Consider the following 13,890-nt stretch of genomic DNA (forward strand, 5'->3'; position numbering starts at 1 on the left):
GCGCCCCTGGAGCTCGTTCCTGCTGGCCTTAAAAGCCAGGAGAAGAGACACCGGCGGGAAGGCACCCCGGAGCTCCAGGCGACATTAATGCTTGTTTCTGATTGTTCACAGACTCCGAAGGCACCCTGGGAGAGGGATCTGCACCACGGCACTTCACCCCACGGGCACCACGCTGAGACGGGCACCGAGCACCATTCATCAGAGCACGTGTGATCAGTGTGTGGGCAAATAAATCACCCTCCGGGGCTCTTTCGATCAGTACCGAGTCTGGGTTCTCATTCACCCCGCGACAATACACATAACAAAAAGAAAACAAGTAGATAGAATAGAGAAAGCTAGTGTTAAGAGGCCTTTTTTAAAGAAAACAAGCAGTTGGAAAACGAATAGAGAGTGCAAGTGTTAGAGGGACCGAGAAACTCATGAATATTCATGTATGCTCCGCCCACTAGAACCAAAAATCTCGTAACACCTGGTCCATGACGTGACGCCATGACCTTTAAACTATTCAAAGCGTATTTTAAGGTATTTCTTTCAAGCCTAATTGTTATAAATTATGTCATATTTACAACTAAAATGTATTTAAATACTAACGGGGAAATGTTTCAATTAGCATATTCATTACAAAAATAAAATAATGATGCACATGTACGCTTCCATTATTCCCAGAGATTTTTTTTGACTACTTAAAGAAGATTATCTCAAAATATATTGCTTAACAATATTAGCTTGGTGTAGTAAAATAAGTAAATAGGCAAGGCAAGTTTATTTATATAGCACATTTCATACACAATGGTAATTGAAAGTGCTTTACATAAAAGGAAGTCAAATAATCATTAAAAATAATCACAACAATAAAACAAGGAATTTAAAAACTTTTAAAATTATGTAAAAAATGATTTAAAATTAATTTAAAACAGTTAAAAATGGAAAATGATTATATATAAAATACATTGCAATCAGTTCGGACGTAGCACAGTGCTTATTCAATAAATGCACAACTAAACAAATGAGTTTTGAGTCTAGATTTAAATGTGACTAATGTTTTAGCACATCTGATCTCTTCTGGAAGCTGGTTCTGCTGCGGGCGGCAAAATAGCTAAAAGCAGATTCCCCTTGTTTTGTGTGAACCCTTGGTATTTCTAACTGACTCGATCCTAATGATCTGAGTGGTCTGTTGTTTGTAAAAATGTTGACATTGGAAACAGGAAAAAAAAGTTTTTGCAGCAGTGTATGATTGTATCATAGTTTACAACCAAACAGCAGACAATTCACAACCAGACAACATGGAGAATGTTGAACAGGGTAAGTTAAGACATGGATCATCACACCAGTATACAAAAAATATATATGTCCACAGATAAATTTATATAGGTTTATTTCATTTGTTGTAGGCAGTGATGTATTCAACAAATGATAACAACTAATAACAGACACAGTTATAAAGCATCGCAAGCTAGAAATTAAGAGCACAAAGAACTGAAATCAATGTATAGGCTACAACTAGCTGAAGTTTGTTGTGCTTTATCCTAACATTACACAAAGAATGTCTGCAGTCATTCAGTCAGGGACGACTGCACAAAACGTGCACTGTAAACTAATAAAAACATTATAAGATGTTACGAAATGATGAACAAATGTAGTTTAGGCATAGGTTTGTGCAACACTGTAAATATATTTACCTTTTTTAAAAATATTCCATTAAACCTGCTGAGATACAAGGAGCGTGAACTGAAATTCTCAGTTCCACTTGGTTCCACGCGCATGTCCGAGAAACTCATGAATATTCATGTATGCTCCGCCCACTAGAACCAAAAATCTCGTAACACCTGGTCCATGACGTGACGCCATGACCTTTAAACTATTCAAAGCGTATTTTAAGGTATTTCTTTCAAGCCTAATTGTTATAAATTATGTCATATTTACAACTAAAATGTATTTAAATACTAACGGGGAAATGTTTCAATTAGCATATTCATTACAAAAATAAAATAATGATGCACATGTACGCTTCCATTATTCCCAGAGATTTTTTTTGACTACTTAAAGAAGATTATCTCAAAATATATTGCTTAACAATATTAGCTTGGTGTAGTAAAATAAGTAAATAGGCAAGGCAAGTTTATTTATATAGCACATTTCATACACAATGGTAATTGAAAGTGCTTTACATAAAAGGAAGTCAAATAATCATTAAAAATAATCACAACAATAAAACAAGGAATTTAAAAACTTTTAAAATTATGTAAAAAATGATTTAAAATTAATTTAAAACAGTTAAAAATGGAAAATGATTATATATAAAATACATTGCAATCAGTTCGGACGTAGCACAGTGCTTATTCAATAAATGCACAACTAAACAAATGAGTTTTGAGTCTAGATTTAAATGTGACTAATGTTTTAGCACATCTGATCTCTTCTGGAAGCTGGTTCTGCTGCGGGCGGCAAAATAGCTAAAAGCAGATTCCCCTTGTTTTGTGTGAACCCTTGGTATTTCTAACTGACTCGATCCTAATGATCTGAGTGGTCTGTTAGGCAGGGGCGTGTCTACGTGGTGGCCAGGGGTGGCACCGGCCCCCCCTGAAATTTGGCTGGCCACCAGCCAAATTTCCCCAACCCCATTCTTAATTATACGTGTTCAGGCTTGTTTTTAGTGCATTTCTAACTGCATCTGGCAGTGGCGGAGTTGCCGATAATATATCCCCCCCCGGCCACCCTCTTTTGAGCCAGTGCCCCCGACTGGCCCCCCCCTTTAAACTGGTGCCCCCGACTGGCCCCCCCATTTAAAATGCTCTAGACACGCCCCTGCTGTTAGGTTCATATTCAGTGAACATATCTGCAATGTATTTAGGTCCTAGGCCATTGAGTGATTTATAAACGAGTAAAAGTACTTTAAAATCAATCCTAAATATAACTGGAAGCCAGTGTAAGGACCTGAGGACTGGTGTGATATGCTCAGATTTTCTGGTTCTAGTCAGAAATAGGGTAATATGTAAAAGTAAAATTAGTTGAATGTGTGTGTGTGTGTACCTGGTATTTATCACGTTATGGGGACCAAATGTCCCCACAAGGATAGTAATACCAGTCAATTTTGGCCTTGTGGGGATATTTTTTAGGTGCCCATGAGGAAACAAGCTTATAAATCATACACATTTTTTTTGGAAAATCTAAAAATGCAGAAAGTTTCCTGTGATAGGTTTAGGTATAGGGTTGGTGTAGAGTGATAGAAAATACAGTTTGTACAGTATGAAAACCATTACTCCTAGGGAATGTCCCCATAAAACATGGAAACACAACGTATTTGTGTGTGTGTGTGTGTGTGTGTGTGTGTGTGTGTGTGAGTATACCAGTCTGGACAGTTTAAAAGTCGCAAAGTCCTGGTCAGACCTGTATGCACATGCCGATGCAGGTGTCACAGTCCCATATTTGATTTCAATTGTCATTCAATGTGCTCTGATTTCAGAGTAACAGTTATTTAAAGAGGTGTCAAGACATCTCCTACCACAGGTGGAATCAGGGGCGTTGCTAGGTTGGGAGAGATTAGGGATTTAGCCCCGCCCCCATACATTCATACATACTGAGACTCATGTGACCACATCTTTGATGCTTTATCTGAAATTAAAGTCATTTATTTGTTTACATTACATGTGGATAAATGACCATGACATTCACAATTCTGCATACAATGTGAATGGAGAATCACTTTTATTTTATTTTATTTTATTTTATTTTATAGATATCATGGTATGGATACCGTGATTCTGAAAAAAAAAAAAGACAACTAAACAAAATAGCATGTGGCCTAATTTACAAAATGCTGTATGCAATGTAATTTTACAAAATGCTAATCGCTGCAGTCTATTTATAAAATATATTCAATATTCAACAAATTGTTAAAAAAAATAAATAAATAAAATAAGTCAAGTTGAATAAATGATTCAATGGCTCGGTCATTTCTTTCCTCAGGCAGTCCATCTCATGAACAGTTAACTTGGCAATAAACGTGTAATATAGAACACTATTAATACATTTATTTAACACACGGGCCTACCTCTTTTTATATTTCTTTGCATTTGTACATAACACACCTGTACACATACCATATATTGTCTACTTTATTTATTTATTGATTTGTTTGTTTGTTTGTTTATTTATTTATTTTTTTGTAGCTTGTTATTTCTTATTTATGTATGATATTCTTATTATTTGTTTTGTGACTGTTGTTCTGTTTGTGCCATGGAAGCTTCTGTCACCAAAACAAACTCCTCGTATATGTAAACATAGCCTACCTGGCAATAAAGAACTTTCTGATTCTGAAAGACTTTTATTTCATTCATGAATCAATCAAGTTTTTTTTGAATGAATCTCTTTTTTAACAGCCACTTGTCGCCACCTGCTGGCGTTACGTTTTTATTTGAAGCGTCAAGTCACTTTCAAAAAAGTGATTTACTGTATTTTGATCACTATGGTAGACCAGTGGTTCCCAAACTTTTTGAAAGCATGGCACCCCTTTATAGTGTTTTTTTTTTTTCCTACGGCACCCCAACCCAATTAAACTAAACGTACATGTGTACGTACATATATGAAATTAAATCCAGATGAGCAAACAACAAATGAAGCATAAACCGCAGCATGAATTTAATATGAATGCATCACAACAAACATAATATGAGGTAAAACAACCCCATTCTTAATTATACGTGTTCAAAATGTACAAAAACGCCAGTCATTTTCAAAAAGCTTCCCAATTTTTTGTACACCGGCACAATTGGCATTTTTTCTCTGGTCCAGCACGATCAAAAAAAAAAAAAAAAAAGCTCAATTGCGCTGGAACCCGCCCAATCTGGCAACACTGCATAATTCTTAGAATGCTCGTGAAAGCATAGTGTATATTATTACGTCACAAGCAGAATTCCTACAGAGAATTCCGCTTGCTTTCAGTTGACCGAGAATCCGTCCAGTAGCGAAGACGATCAATCACCTGAGCAGATTCGCAGTCTATCAACATACAGAACATATAATTTTCAGTCAGAGTCAGTGGAGCTCAATTCCAGCAGTTCAGTGTCTGCAGATGCTCAGCTGATGTTGAGTAACTCTACACAGACGTCTGGAACACTACTGACCCAAGAGACACTGGACAGAACAGCCCAGCAGGTATGTTTCTTTTTTTTTTTTTTAGTTAAGCCAGTGTGGAAATTTATGTCAGTCTGTGAAATTTAAGTATGCCTTTAGCAAAAGTACTCATGGAAATATACTGTAAAAGCAGGGCTCAACATTCATTTTCATATTTATAACATATGATATGCATATGTTTTCCCGAATAGCAGTAGGATTGCAAATGTGACATTGATTTTATACGTTCAATAAGCAAGTAGTTAATACCACTTACTACATTTTAGACACTATTTGACCGATGAAAAATCTATTCCAAACAATAATCACAGCAGAGCAGAATTTATTGATACAGTTTAAGAATTTGACATAAAAGATGACACATAGGCCTACATTTAGTGGTTAAGAGGGGAACCCCTGGAAATCAGTTTAAGTGGGGAAATATGCTTATTTAATAAGAGCTGTTGGAACACTGATGAGAATATTACTACAGAATAAATTACGGAGAAAAAAATTAAAATACAAATAAACGTTTCTTCCAGAGAAGTAACCTTTTTACCTGAACAATTGAATGACCGATTATGACAATCAAATGTCAAGGCTTAATATTGAGCCCTGCTGTAAAAGAATATAGCTGAATGTAATGTTTCCTCAATTGCATGATATTTGCAATAAAAGTCTATATTTATGTTTATTATGAACTTTTTTCAACCCACTTAGGACTTAAGTACATCTTTATACTGCATGTCATTTCGTAATTATTTCTATGTCTTTGAAATATGGTAAAAATGCACTGACAGAGTTTATGATAAACTAAAACGTTAATGTCAATTCTATTGAAACTTGTGTAGCATGTATTTAAATATTTGGTAATTACAGATTTGTGATGAGGTTATAATTCAGTGCATTTAAGATATATTACCTTTTAATTACATTTAAAATAGCAAACAATAGTTAAAATTACATGTACATAAAATGTATATAACATTCTGTGTACTTGTTTCTTCATGAGGGCTAACCTCAATATTTCACTTATGATCTCTGGTGATAATTTCAATTGTCTTCTATGCCACTTTCTAGAAAAGCCAACCAAAATGAGGAAGAAGAAAGGCATGTGTGCATTCTTCCGGCAAACGTGGAGGGCTGTAGTGTGTACAGTCCTGTATTGCTACAGGGGCAGCAAAGTAGACCCAGAGCCACTCAGCATCAAGCCAGTGGCTCAGCAAGATCCAGCTGATCCTCAGCCAGGTCCATCCGGCCTCGGTTTAGAGTTAACGACTGACCCTGGCCCATCTGGTCTCAAGTCTGAGTTAACAGCTGTCCCAAGTGTCGAGATGACACGTACCACCGATCCAGCTGATCCTGAGCCTTCCTCTGTCTCGGGTCCATCCAGTCTACAGCTGACACCTGACAGTGATCCAACCAGTCCTGATCCATTACCTGGACCAGCTCCATCAAGCCTTGAGCCAATGGCTCCCCAAGACCTGGCTGATCCCCAGCTAGGTGCATCCAATCTTGAGCTGACACCTCATACCGATCTGGTTGATTCTCAGCCGGTGAATGTCTCACGTCAGTCCAATCTTGAGCTGACACCTTATCCCAAGCCAGAACCTGTCCCAGGTCCGTCTGGCCTTCATGCGGAGTTAACATCACTTCCGGGTCCAGCTGTCGGTGAGTATTTTGTGATTATTATTACTCTGTCCTATAGTTATTGTGTGTGTGCGTTTTGTTTGTTTCTTTCAGTTTTCACTTATTTTTACTTTTCTCCAGCTGTTTCACATTTGTGACCCTGGACCACAGAAGCAGTCTTAAGTCGCTGGGGTATATTTAGCCAAAAATACATTGTATGGGTCAAAATGATAGATTTTTCTTTTATGCCAAAAATCATTAGGACATTAAGTAAAGATCATGTTCCATGAAGATATTTTGTAAATGTCCTACCGTAAATATATCAAAACATAATTTTTGATTAGTAATATGCATTGCTAAGAACTTCATTTGGACAACTTTAAAGGCGATTTTCTCAATATTTAGATTTTTTTGCGCCCTCAGATTCCAGATTTTCAAATAGCTGTATCTCGGCCAAATATTGTCCTGTCCTAACAAACCATACATAGTGGAAAGCTTATTTATTCAGCTTTCAGATGCTGTATAAATCTGAATTTCGAAAAATTGACCCTTATGACTGGTTTTGTGGTCCAGGGTCACATTTGTATTTATGAGCCAGCCATTTGTCTAATCCCTTGTCCAGTATTCAGCATGTATCATGTGGCGCATGAAGCATTTTAGTTTGATCTTGTTATTTTCTTGATTCCATGGTTAAAATAAATATTAATATACATGTAATAAACAAATCTCTATAAAAGCCATTACTAAATATTCAGACATGCAGCATACTAAACTACTTTTGGAGTTTCTGTAATAATCAAAGACAGTAGCAATGCCATATTAACATGGTAACGTTATTTCTTTCTTTCTTTCTTTCTTCACAGGATCATTTTTCTCCCTTTATGTTGTGGGAGTGTCACTGGGATCTGGAAATTTTGGCACGGTTTATGAGGGGACTCGTAGATCTGATGGCCAGAAGGTAAACCAATCTTACTTTATTCATCAAAGCTTATTCAATTTTTTATTTGTTTTTTTGTACAATTATCTGTACTATTACAGGCTGAAAAAAAAAAGTTGTTAGAAGTTTCCCACATGTTTGAAAAATGGCTATATCATTTTTAGCATTTATTTTTAAATGTTAAATGTGGTGTAATAATGTCAAGTGTGTAGAATATTATTATGAATACATTCCAAAAAAAAATAAATAAAATAATTCACTTGAGTGAAGCATTAGTCATTTCTTTAAACATTTTTCAAGTATGTTTTTCAAACATAATTAATTTTTGAATTAATAATATCATGAAGTTGTCTAGGAGTTACTCCATTTGACGTGAAACAATTTACAGACTGTCATATATACAGACATTGAAATATATATCATTTTATCAATTTATTTATTCTCTTTTCAGGTTGCCATTAAATTTTTAACCAAGTCGGTGCAGGACTGCTTTATTTACATTGTAAGTGGGCAAGTTATTAAATATATAAGTAATATATATGTATATACTGTATACTTAAATATAATGTGCAGGTGATTCCAAAAGTCTGAGAGCAAATTGAAAATCTGGAAATCTGAACCTTTTGAAATTGGAAATAAACAATAATTCTACAATGTGTAAAGTGTAAAGCTAAATAAAGGGTCACACTTCATTTTGAAGTTCAATTCTCGCCATTAACAACCATTAACTATTAATTTTGCCTCAATAAACTCCTAATTTGCTGCTTATTAATAGTTAGTAAGGTAGTTAAGTTCAGCTATTGGTTAGGATTAGGGATGTAGAATATGGTCATGCAGAATATGTGCTTTATAAGCACTAATAAACAGCCAATATGTTAATCATAGGCATGCTAATAAGCAACTAATAGTGAGAATTGGTCCCTATACTAAAGTTGTAAAACTAAAAAAAATATATATTATATTTAATTTAATAACTATAGGCTATGCTTCTTTAAAAATAATGTCTCATTAATGAAATAAGAACATTTGAGGCATTGACCATGTTAATTCCGTTGCACAAAAGGTCATATTTCCACTTTTTTCACTTAAATTGTCAATTAATTTTAGATACAATTTTGCTTTCACTTAGAAATGAATGCCAAACGGAGCCATTTTTCCTAGTGATTTCAGACTTCATACGCTACTGTATAAACTAAATGCACACATGGAAGACACAAAGACAATAGCTAACTCTTTGCTTATCACTTTTCTGTAGACTGGGTGTACCAGACCTCTACTTGTGGAAGTGTCTCTAAATCTGGTGGTGCGAGAGCCTCCCAAAAGCCCCTACATTGTCCAAATGTATGAGTGGTTTGAGCAGCATTATCGGTACATCTTGATTTTGGAATATCCACATCCATGCGAGACCTTACTCAGCTTCACCTTGAGCAACGGAGGTTCTCTTGAAGAAACTGTGGCACGTGGCTTAATGTGCCAAGCGGTGCTCGCAGCCAAACACTGTCTTGATCGGGGTGTCTTTCACCGTGACATCAAGTCGGACAACATCCTGGTCAACACAGAGACACTGCAGCTCAAATTAATAGACTTTGGCTGTGGCAAACTTTTCGAAACTTCTGACTATGAAGGTAGCTTGACATTTTAGGGCATTTAGTCCTATTTTCTCTAATGTTATCTGAAAATAAACCTATGGCTTGCAGATGAATCTAGCAAGTGATGTTCAACTCTGAAAATCTCTTTCCTACATGAACAGAGTACACAGAGTGCCCAGCGGTCAAAGCTACGGTCAAGTCTTTGGGTGTTTTGCTGTTCAGAATGGTGAATGGAATCAGCTTTGTTGATATGCAGATGATTCCCTCCTCCACTTTATCCAGTGGTAAGAAGACAACACACGATGACAGTAACATTGTTAGACACACACAGCCTCAAAACAATCTTAAGAAGTCCTCATCAACTTCTTAAATATAAATAAGACAAGTGGCAGACAGAATGTCTAAAAAATTATTGTGATAAAAATGACGACATTTCAGAATATACTTTATATGACAACATTCACGTGCCACATGTTCATAAGTATCACACAGTACGTGACTAACCAGTTCTTTCTTGAAAACTTGTACAGAATGCTGTGATCTGCTAAACCAGTGCAAGAGCAGCAGCCTGACTTTAGACAAGCTCTTAGAACATGAATGGTTTAGGAAGAGCTGAAGGAGGGAATAGAATATCACTCATGAGTCAGGTAGTGTTACACAATATTTGAAAAAAGGCTGATAATAGGAACTTTTGAAATTAGTCTCGCAAAAGAGCAAGCAATGCTGTCATTCAGTTTGGAAATATGTGTAGTGAGAATTTAAAATGTACCCTTATTCAAATATTTAAATGCAAAGTATTAAACATTTTAATATAAAATATTTAAAATATGTATATAATATAATATGTATAAAATATATTGAAATATGTGCTTTTATTAGAAAACACTGGATCAGTTGATCAAATTTTATTTGATTTGATTAAATTGATTTCATTTAATTATAAATATATGTTCACGTTGAATCTCCAAAGTAATGTGGAAACAAAATAAATACAGCATTTAAAATATTTTAGATTTTAAACGTTTGCTTAATGGCATCTTTTTTTTACTAAGTATTATGAATGAAAGCCATAATACTGGATTTTTTTTTTCTCTAATTTCTGTGGATATAATAAGTAATTATAGTCATATAGTCAACAGGCCTAAACTTAAAAACTTTAAACTTTATTTACAATATTCACATATTCCCATTATAATAAATGGCCCATTAAGCTTTTAACTAGAGAATTTGATGTCTGTCTTTGTAAATACGTATACTCTATCAGCATTTGAGCAAAAAACTTCAAAGTTTATTTTGAAAACTCATGTTTACTGTAAATAAGTAATACAGTGTCTAGTTGAAACATTTGGTACAAATATTTCTATTGAAGGATTGATCCTCTCAATACAATATCCATATTGTAAGTATTTATACTTCTTTCCAGACCAAACTGCAACCTGAGACTTTTAAGTACATAAGCAAGTAAATAAAATAAAATAAAATAAAATAAAATAAAATAAAATAAAATAAAATAAAATAAAATAAAATAAAATAAAATAAAATAAAATAAAATAAAATAAAATAAAATAAAATAAAATAAAATAAAATAAAATAAAATAAAATAAAATAAAATAAAATAAAATAAAATAAAATAAAATAAAATAAAATAAAATAAAATAAAATAAAATAAAATAAAATAAAATAAAATAAAATAAAATAAAATAAAATAAAATAAAATAAAATAAAATAAAATAAAATAAAATAAAATAAAATAAAATAAAATAAAATAAAATAAAATAAAATAAAATATCAGGGAAAAACATATCAGTAACACTTTAACATTAAAGCAATTTAGTGACAATGTCAAAAGGACTTATAGGGTTAGTTGATAAGTGAATTCTTATGTTGGATTTATATTTTTGGGTGAACTATCCCTTTAACTTTTTTTAAATAAACGTTTTTTAAAATAAAAGAGGCTTAAAGGGGTCATATGATGCGATTTAAATTTTTCCTTTCTCTTTGGAGTGTTACAAGCTCTTGGTGCATGAAATCGCTCCGGCCGGACAGGGCATCACAATATGGTGAGGGGCGTAACATTTCCGTCACACGCTTGAGGTATTCGGCCAATCATAACGCACTGGATAGCTGGCCAATCACAGCACACCTCGCTTTTTCAGACCGATGAGCTTTGTAAAAATCTACGTGTTTCAGAAAGGCGGGGCATAGAGGAGAAACAATAATGTACAGTATGTGGAAAATAGTGTTTTTTTAACCTTAAACCGCATAAACACATTTCATTACACCAAATACACCAAATAATGTTCTTTTTAGCAGCATCATATGACCCCTTTAACAAGATAACACAACTGGGGAGACTACAAACTGACTACAAACATGGCACAGGAAACACTTCAACACAAAAGTCCAGACATGACATACTATTATTTCAGCAAAAGTATTAGTATCAGTAAGTATCAATACACAGCAGCGGTTTTATCCCAAATAAAATACTTTTACTTTTTTTTTCCAGTTAAAAAGCTGTTGATTTAATCACCTTAAACAAAACTGAAAACCATTAACAAGAACTTTCTCAAAATATATTTGGTAATTTTAATGATTATCATTTGGTCATTTCTCATTAAATCTACAACATTTAACAGCAACAACAAACAAACAAACAAATAAATAAATAAATATCCAATCATCAAGGTCAGTTCCCTTAATGCACATGAAATCCAAACTACTCCAAAATACTGCTTCAGAGTGGTGTTTGAGTCTAAGTGTGTCTGATCATTTATTATGTTCAGGAAGTTCCTTGAAAGCATAAGATGTCAAGGAAACTTTCCAGTGTAAGTTAAATTAATAGATATTACATACTATATAGCTATAATTAATATAAGATCACAGGAGTACAAATGCTGTAGTGTATTGAAGATCAAAGTAAACAAAAAGAAGCAACTTATGTTTCATATTGCACCAATAATTACACTTGTTAACCATATTTTCAAAGTATTGACAATCAAAATGTGCAAATAAAGCTCTGTAAAAACTTAACTTACATTTTTACAATACTGTGTCCCTTCATGAAACTACTGAAAATATGTCATGTAAGTAGGCAAATGATCAAGTGCAAAGACTGTAAGTGTGGGTATTAGGACAGGGCTATCACAGTATGGTAAGGGACATTTCCGTCACACGCTTGAGGTATTCAGCCAATCATAACGCACTGGATAGCTGGCCAATCAGAGCACACCTCACTTTTCAGACCGATGAGCTTTGTAAAAATCGACACGTTTCAGAAAGGCGGGGCATAAAGGAGAAATAATGTACAGTACGTGGGACATAATGTGTTTTTTAACCTTAAACCACATTGCATTAGACCAAATACGCAAAATAAAGTTATTTTTAGCAATGTCATATGACCCTCTCAGAAAGCTCCTAATTTAGCTTAAAAAATCTACGTAGGAGTCTTAGCTAAAGAGTGATTCAAGACCAATCTAAGAGCAACTCTGAGTGAGGAAAAGACAAAAACATTTACCTTAGTGAGGAGGCGGGTCTGACCCCGTTGCTAGGTATGACACAGCCTTTTGAAGACTATGGTTGTCCAAGAAGAAAATAAAATAGCACCTTTAAGTGTAGTATAAGCCTTCACTTTAAAATTATAGGCATTTTTTTTTTCTGTTTTACCATACATACATACATACATATATATATATATATATATGTGTGTGTGTGTGTGTGTGTGTGTGTGTGTATGGTAATGTCTTAACATATTTGATAGGAAATGAACAGCGACACGAAGTTCTGAAAGTGCTGTGATTGTTTGTGTGATCACTTTGCTTATAGAAGTTTGTGACATACCCAAATCATCACTGCATAGTTGCATTTTTCCAATTGCCAAATATGTTCATGGAGTTCATGCAATGTCGGTTGCTTGATGTAGCATCATTTTTCATGAGGTGTATAGTGAAACATGAATGTTTAGGAAAGTGCTGTGGTGAGGTTTTGTGCCATCTAGTGGTTAAAATGAAAATAAAATCCACATTTTAGCTCAATGAACTCTTATACTCATTTTAAATAGGGGACAATGGGAATAAAGGGGTTTCAGACAATCTCTTGCGTCAACAGTTACTCCTGCTGGATTTGGTTTATACTTCATGGTGGTACTGTATGCCGACATTACCCTGGACACCGTGGCTCTCAATACACCCAGACATTACATATGCACCAGCAAGACATGCACCAACAATTTGTCCACTTTTGAATTTTGATATGTCTCTCATTAAGTAATGGGGATTGCAATATTTTATGTACAGCTGTGCTAACCTTCACACTCTGCTCTTACTGATGCAGTATGAAGTTTGGCCACTAGGCCAAGCATATATACAATCGTGGTCAGAATTGTTGGTACCATTGGTAAATATGATCAAAGAAGGCTGTGAAAATAAACCTGCATTATTAATCCTTTTGATCTTTTTATTTCAAAAAAAAATCACAAAAAAATCGAACCTTTCATTGAACTAAAACAAATGAAAATGTGGGAAAATCTCATTATGAATTGTTTTTCTCAAATACACATTGGACACAATCAGGGGCGTCATGCACTCGTTATTTTTGAGGGGACACGAGTTGGGGGGGGGGGGG

This window comes from Sinocyclocheilus anshuiensis, unplaced genomic scaffold, assembly GCF_001515605.1.
Source record: "Sinocyclocheilus anshuiensis isolate Anshui unplaced genomic scaffold, SAMN03320099.WGS_v1.1 scaffold1036, whole genome shotgun sequence".
Lineage (NCBI taxonomy): Eukaryota > Metazoa > Chordata > Actinopteri > Cypriniformes > Cyprinidae > Sinocyclocheilus > Sinocyclocheilus anshuiensis.